Source organism: Pinus tabuliformis, chromosome 3_1 (assembly GCF_031772625.1).
Source record: "Pinus tabuliformis cultivar Carrire ecotype Pingquan chromosome 3_1, CPIR1, whole genome shotgun sequence".
In the NCBI taxonomy this organism is placed as follows: Eukaryota; Viridiplantae; Streptophyta; class Pinopsida; order Pinales; family Pinaceae; genus Pinus; species Pinus tabuliformis.
The window spans coordinates 253,694,774-253,703,551 of NC_142301.1; positions in this window are offsets into that span (position 1 = coordinate 253,694,774).

An 8,778-nucleotide genomic window follows, 5' to 3' on the forward strand; every position below is an offset into this window, starting at 1 on the left:
GAGTGGCTCAACCTAGGAAAGTCAACGATGAAGTGAGGATATCGGAACCCGACATGAAGCAGAAAGTGTCATGGTCAGGAGTGAGTTGCTGACACAACCGATGGAAATTTCCCATTTTCCCCCACCATTTCTGGCAGGTACTCCAATTATTTTTTATCGAAAGCTTGAAGGGGATAGCATGTACTTTCACTGTAAGTCCATCATTTGAATGAATCAGACCTAATAAGATTAATGAGCCCTAGGAAGGAGAAGCTTATGTCTGTCATGGTGATGAATCTGATGTCGTTTAAGTTTAACGAGTCCGAAAAAGGTGTAACTCGATATCTTTTTCATGTTTAGAGAGTTTGAAAAAGAAATAGAAAAGAAAAATACAAAAGGTCCCTTTTCATACATTTGTGTCTCTCAGGCCTGAAAAGGTAGAAAATAATACTTGAGAGAATTGCTTGACCATGTCAGTCAAGGAGTACCTTTTTTCTAAATAGTTTTATCCCAGCCGGAAAAATGGGTAAACATACACTGAGTAAATGAAATTTCACAACCGTTAACGAGTTCAAAAATGACAAGAGCTCGGCATTTTTTTCATGTTTTAAGGGTTGGAAAAGAGATGAAAGCAGACCCCCCATTTTTATTCTCTTGAACGAGTCAAAAAGGGAAAAATACTCGGCAATCTTTTCATTTGAGTTTTTACGAGTCGAGAAAAGAGCTTAAACATGACTCAACACCATCATCAACAATCCATCACCTGTCACTACATAATAAGCAAGCACATTATCCGATTTCTAAGGTAAAAATATGCGAAAAATGCTTTCAAAACCCTAAAATGTCATGAAAAAGTGAATAACAAGGGGAAAAGTAATTTATTTTTTACCATCTACCTTTTTACCTTGTTTGGAGTATTTTTTACCCATTTGTGCCCTAGATTTTTAGAAGCATATTGTGGCAGATCCAGGAGGTCGTTTGATGAACTGTCAGTTGCAGGTAAGAGCTGAGACCCTTAGCTTCATTTTGATGCTTTTTTTTCCAGTTTTTAACCATTTTTTGGATTTTTGGAGGAGGTTTGAACAAAATAAATTCACCCTCGATCGGTGTGAGATCCAATCTCAGGATCACGCTGATTGAGGGCTGCTTAACATAGTCACTTGCGTCATCAGCACTACTATTTTTAAAATAGTCGTGTTAGCGCAGAAAGGAGATAAATTTGATTTTTGGCCCGATTTCCTTGCTTTAAATCCACAATTTCTTAGCCAAGGATTGATGTTGACTTGATTTTATGGTGTTTGTAGGAAAATTACAGTGAAAAGATTGTTTATTGGAAAGAACGTGAGCATGAGGCAATTCTTGCACAAGCATTGGAAAATCAAAACTTTTTGGATGCTTTGAGAAACTACGGGTTTCTCAAATTCTTCCTTACACCGGGCCTTCATGCTCAACCTGAGTTGTTGCAATACTTGATTAGTCTTTGAGACGTTGGGCGAGAAGTCCTCGTGATCCGGGACCAAGAGTTGGAGCTAGAGACTTTAGATATATACTTCATCACCGGACTGTCTTGGAGAGGGGAACCAATCAATCTGTATGGGTCCAGGCCCATTGGGGCAAGTGTGAACATGTTGTTGCCAAAACATTGCCTAAAAGCACTGAAATAAAAAAGTGGCAAGGTTGAGAGCATGATTATTAACGACCTTGTGTTGAAAGTGCCGCTCTTGACCATAAACAGAGTTACTGGGGCTCAGGCATTGAATGAGTCCAACAAATCCAAATTACAGTATGCTATAGACTACACAACACCCACTGTTTTCAATTGGGTAGAAGACATGAAGGTAAACATGAAGCGCCAGTTATCTAAAGCCAAGGCTTGGAACCTGAAACAATGTGGGTATGGTTCTGTGTTGGTGACTTTCTTCCTAGAGTAGATCCCGCTATTTCACTATCAGCTACCAGAGGTGAACCCCCCATTGCCACGAGACCCACGGATGGTTCGTTGGAGTGAAATGATGCCCAGAACTGGTGGGGGCCAACATATGCCATACAAGTCCACCTTATTTTCATGGTTGATGCGTCAGATGATCGTGGTAGAGGATTGGCCTTATAGTGGTAGTGACTTCCACGACGATCCTGACATGCCACTCCCAGAGGGATAATATTTTGATGATGGAGGTAAGCAAAAAAAAATTAAGTTTTTGATTTTTTATTGTTTTTGAAATATATGTATTCGTGAAATTTCAATTTTGTAATTGCATATGTAGGAACAGAGCGGCCAACTGGGATGTCCCTGATCGCTAGACGTGTTTCTCAGCAGTTTGAGCTTTCTCCTTATCAAGAAGGAGTCGATAACGAGGAGGAGATTACGCAGAACCTTGAGGGATTGATGAGAGGTATCCCGGAGTATGCCTGGGTGGGTGACATCCCACGCCAGTATCAAAGGCACACAGTGGGGGTGTCAGATTGGATCCGCGGACTAGTGACTCACGTAGTATGAGCAGTGATGTGCTATCATGAGCACCATGCTGAGTAGTCCATAGTTTTAGCATTTACAATTTTGAGGCCTGCGAGCCACAGATGTACTTGAACACATATATTATTTTTTGGGTTTATGCTGTATGACAATCAAACATTATCAACATCTATATATCATGTTTTTATTGATACAATGTTTTGTTTTTTCACATGTTTCGCAAATATCTGTCTAACACATAATTAGCTAATCCATTTGTTAACATATTCATATGCCTAGGAATGTGATGATATGTGATGTAATCAAAATTTCTTTCCAATAGACGAATACACAAATACATTCACAATATGTGAGGGTTTCTGACGGAATATTGCCCATTGAGCTGAAGTAAAACAAGTTGTGAATCGAGGTTAACAACCATTTCCTGAATGTCAAGAGCAATGGATTTTGACAAGAGTTCGATAACTACGCTATACTCAGCAATGTTATTAGTTGTTTGACCCAAAAAAATACCTTGAAGATCAATCAACTCACCATTAGGGGCGTAGATATCCCATGTCGTGGAAGATAGATTCTAGGTACTATGACAATCACCATCAACGAAATTGACGTAAGGAGTCACAAACATCTGCAAAGCAGGTGAAGACATAATAAACAAGAAAGATGCTTGAAAAACACACCAAACCAAACTTGCACAAAAATGAATAACACACTTATGTACAAAAGTAGCTATGTGAGATGATTGAGGCATAGTACTTCTTGAGATACAACCCATTACGAGGCTTGAATAAGGGATTTCCCTCATAATCAATCAGCTCATAGGACCCTTTTTGTAGCACGCAATTGACAATATAGGGCCCATGCCACATCGGTTTGAATTTAACTGCCCCCAGCTTATCATTAGCTTGGTCAGATCGCAGGACCAAATCACCCTTAGAAAAAGCACAAGGAGAAACTGACTGATCAAAATGGGACTTAACCCACTTTTTCTATGCTTCAATAACTAAAGGAGCGAGATGATGGGTTTCATCTAGTCGTTCCAAATACAAGAGACACTCTTCTTGAGGCAAGGTTTCAGGGAGTAGTTCGATAGCCAACCTGAGTGACGGAATTTCACTCTCAATCAGTAAAGTTTCTTCCAGACCATAGATGAGCTGGAAAGGTGTGAATCTAGTTGCATCTTTGGTTGAGGTATGGTAAGCCCAAAGAGTTGAAAAATTCATGAGATGCCAATTTGATTTGTGCATCCCAATGGTGCGCTGAAGCATCGTAACTAAAACCTTGTTTACAGCTTCAACTTGGCCATTGGCCTAAGGGTAATACGGGGTGAGCCATCGTGATGCAAGCCCAACATAGAATTCAACTTAGCCATCATGTAATCGCAAAAATGGGAGCCATGGTCCGTGACAATGGCTTGAGGTACTCCAAACTTGGAAATAATGTGATTGAATAGAAATTTCACCGCCGTTTTATCATCAAATGAATATGTAGGCATCGCTTCAACCGATTTGGTAAAGTAATCCACAGCAACAATAATATACCCATGCCTCCGGGCCGAACGAGGGTTACATGTCATATAGTCAATGCCCCATTTGGAAAAGGGACCAATGGTAATAATGGGGTGAAGGAGAGTGGGTGGGGCGCACATGTTTTGCTAATAAATCTGGCACTCATGGCATTTGCGACCAGAAAGGATGCAATCCTTGAAGATAGAGGGCAAGAAGTAACCAGCACGAAGTATCTCTTGAGCAGTGGAATAGCCAAATAGATGACTACCACATGCACCTCAATGACAATCATTCAAGACTCTTTCAGTCTCCACGAAAGTTAAACATCAGCGAAGAATTGAATCAACACCAATGCGGTATTAAGTATCCCCAATAATGCGGTAAGGTTGGGATTGATGCCGAATGCGTCGGTGATCATCCTTGGTCAATGTAGACCGGAAGGTACAGGTTTGGAGATACATGATGATATCACCGAACCAAGGGTTGCGAGTGCTAATCAGAAAAAGAGTCTCGTCCGGGGGCTGCTCATCAGCACCAACTAGAAGATAAACAGAGGGAAGCGAACAAATAAACTCAGCAAATACAAGTGACTTCTTGGATTTGGTAGTAGTAAACACCAAATTGAATTCCTAGAGGATGAAAATCCACTTAGAATACTTGCCCTCAAGTAACAGATGAGTCAGAATGTAAGTCATGGGGTTACACTCAGAAATCACAGTTGTAGTGCAGAAGAGAATATAATGCCAAAAGCGCTAAACAGCCTGAACGACAACCAAAGCCAACTTCTTGACATGAGCATAATGCATCTCAAGATCAAGGAGATTGCAGATGAGGTAGTAAATAACATGTTAATGACCTTCGTCATCATCTTGCACAAACACCATAACAATGGTGCTAGAGGCTGCAGTTATATAGAGAAAATAATCATGATGATAGTTTGGAGGGTGCAAAAAAGGAGCATTAATGAGGACAAATTTTAATTCATCAAAATATTTTTGGGCAACCTCATCCCAAATGAATGAAATCCCTTGCTTAAGCAACCGGGTGAACCTTGAAGCTAGCTCAGCATAGTTAGGCACAAAACGACAAAGGAAATTTTCTTTCCCTTGTAGACTATGTAATTGATGCAACGAAGAGGGAGGGGGTAGATTGACAATAGCCTCGAATTTAAGAGGATAAAGATGAATTCCATATTTCGAAACAATAAAACCAAGCAGGTGCTCAAATTGAACGCAAAAGACACATTTATGCGGATTCAGCCAAATGTTGTAATGTCTAAAATGAAGAAATATTTTTCGAAGATGGTCAGGATGGTCGTGGCGCTTACGTGGAGCAGGAAGATCATCCAAATAAGGCTAAACGATGTTTCTAATGTCATGGAAAGCATATGCCATTGCTCTTTTAAAATTTGCCCCAGCATTCGCAAGGCCAAAAGGGAGATTTATATACACAAAAGTCCCCTACGGACATATAAAGGCAGTCTTATCTTGATTAGCCAGCATAATGTTTATCTGGTTGTAACCAGAAAAACCATCCATAAATGAAAATATTTCTCTCCAACCACATTCATCGATGATCTAGTTTATAAAAGGAGTGGGGTAATTATCCTTTGGACAGGCATGATTAAGGTTGCGATAATCAACACAGACCTGAATGGTGCCCTGCTTCTTTTTCACCAGTACAATATTCAACACCTAATCTCTCAGAGGCATTGGATAAATAAATCCATCATTGAGAAGTTTTTCAACTTCCCCTTTAATGGCAGCCACTTTTTTATGGTGCACTGGATGAAATCGTTGTTGAACGAGCTTCGTGTTAGGATAACTTGGAATCTCGTGCACAACTATACTTAGGTCAATTCCAGGCATTTCTTCATATGACCATGCAAAAACATCTCGAAATTCTTGAAAAAGAAAAGTATAGAGCTTGATCTCATCAGGAGAATAGGTAACCCCAATATGAATGTTTTCAACGATACCCAGCTTAACAGAAATGTCAATGGTCATCGTTTGGGTAATATTACCCATGTTTCCTTCCAACCAAAATTCATGAGTCATAATAGGCATTTGTAGTGGTTGGGTCAGGAAACGAGAAGAGAACTTCTCAAGATAGGTAGACATGACTATCGGGCTAGGGAAGAACGAGGAACGATGATGAGTATCATTCCATGGTGCTTCCTCCAGAGACATTATGTCCATGATACTATTGTCAGAGGGAAAAGTCTTGGTTAAGGGATCAGGGGAATCCGAAGAACCAAGCCACGGGGATTGAGAATACGTGTCAAGAGATGCACTTGAAACAGTATGTTCAGTAGGTACTGAAGCTGAAGCCGAAACAATCTTCACATAATTGATCTCGGTAGGGATTAACAACACGACATCACCCCATGTACCAACAACATTAGGAGAGGGAATGACGCAAGGATCAGACTTAACCGAGATCATGTTGACTGAGGCAACATGCGGAGGTGGGAGAGGAAAAATACCCATGAAGGTGAGATCTTTAAAAAGACCAACCCCCACACTCTCATAAGGAGCACCGATATGCTTCATATATATAACATTGCCATCCGAGGAAGACGAAGAGAAGAAAGACAACTCGTCGACTGTGACAATTTTCCCTTGATGGGGAAAACGGAGCACACAGAATAGAGAAGAGGCCACAACATGCATGGAATGGGTCCAACTCTGTCCGAGTAGAAGATTATAATTAAGACTAGCATCCACAATTTCTACTTCGACATGTACTATCTTTCCTTCCAAGGTAATGGAAAGATTCAGAAGGAAACTGAATGGTCGAGAATCACACCCATCAAAAGCTTCCAACGTGTTAGGTGATTGGTTCAAGGTAGGAGAACCAAATGCCTTCCAACAAGAGACAGACGTGATGTAGGTGGAAACACCTTCATCAATCACGGTCCTGTGAATTGTCTTCTCTTTAATGATCACCTGGATGAGAAAGGCAATCTGATGAGGTAAGCGTGGAATGTGGTTTTCTAGATCAAAACAAATGAGATTGGATTTATATGGATCAATACCTCCAATAGCCAATAGCACCGATTTCCGCTGAGAAGGACAACTTGGAAGGACCTCAAGAGCAGACATAGTTGATGGTGCTTGAGCCAAATCCTCAACAATCTTGTAATGTTGAGTGGCTTAAGCATTCAGATTGTACAAGGACTTTCACAGCACACCCCAAGAGGGTGGTAGAATAGCAAAATCAAGATTACGTCACTGTATATGGAGAGGACCAAAAAAATATAGGATACATGAGGAAGGGGCACCTTTTTTCTCTTTCCCTGCTGGTGGGGTAGGTGTTTGATAATCTTTTGATGCAATAGCTCCATTTATAGGCGTACTCATCATAAACACTTCGAAACCTGAGGAAGCGGAAGATTGAGGCTGGTTTACCATTTGGGTATGCTAGGACAGAAAGGGCTATTTCAAGATAGCTGGGGCCCATTTGAGCATGCGACTAACTTCAGACCATCGAGGAAAATCTTTAGTATAGTGATCCTCCTCACAGATGAGGCATGGATACTTGGTCTTCCTTTGAGAAGCATCACCAGTAGACGACTTAGGAGGGCCCTATTTTGGGGCATCGGCTTTCAATTTTCCCTTGCCCTTATTTTTACCTTTAGAGGATTTGTCCGATACGGTAGACTGGACAGCGTGAACCTCAGAGGCTTTACCAAGACCAGGTGAATTTCGAGAGGGATCATTAGAATGAGTGTTTGAGACCACCTTTTGCTTGGAAGAAGATTTCACAGGAGTTTGAGACACGAAACCAATCACTCCACCAACATGTGGGGTAGCCGGAGACTTTGATGCTGTTAGATCGGATGATGGTCTTGGAGCATCGAGTAATATATCATATAACATGCCATATTGCGAGTAGACGAGGATTAAATACTGGGCACTAGTGATGGCTTGCTCTTTAGTGACACAGCCACCCATAGCTATGTCCTCAACAATATTTTTGATGAATGACTTGGTAAACCATTTAGTCAACAATTGATCATCAATTTCAAACTTGATCAGGCAATGGCGATGCCTCCATTCATAGATGTGGTCAGAGATATGGGTCGCAGTGTCTTGCTTGAGGGATGTAAGTAGATGGGTGCCAGTTTCATAGCAAATTGGCAGCTGAAAATCTGTGAGGAAATCCATAGAGAAAGTGTTAAAGTCATTGTAGGTACCTTGAGGTAATTCGATGTACCACTTGGTTGCAAAACCTGTGAGAGTTCGTTGAAAAAGTCGAAGACGAATAGAATCATCAATGTATGAATTAGAGGAGCACCAGAGGTGATATGTCATCATGTGGGATTGTGGATCCTCCTTTGCCCTTCAAACTTCAGACAATCACTCGGAATCTTGGATGAGACTGGAGGCCAATATGGCAAATGAATAATGGGATCATTCATGAGTCTATAAACATCTAGAAGCTCCAACGTCACCAAGAAAGGCAATTGCGTATTAAAAGGTATTTGGGGCCTCTGAGCAGGCCCGGACTGCAGAACCCATCCTTGTTGGTAAGGATTATGTCCCCATTGTGGAGGATTTTGTCCATATGGAATTTAATTTTGCCCGCACTGTAGGTTACCTTACCTGTAGGGAGGATTATAACCTAGGTAGCCTTGATACTTTCCGGCCATATGCTACTGATAAGCAACATACAGGTTAAAAGGTTGTTGAGCCTGTTGGCCTTGGACATATATATTTTGCACCTGTTGCCCGTGGACATAAAGGTTTTGAACCAGTTGCCCTTGGAAATAATGATTTTGCACCTATTTCCCTTGGAAATAAGGATTCTGAACCT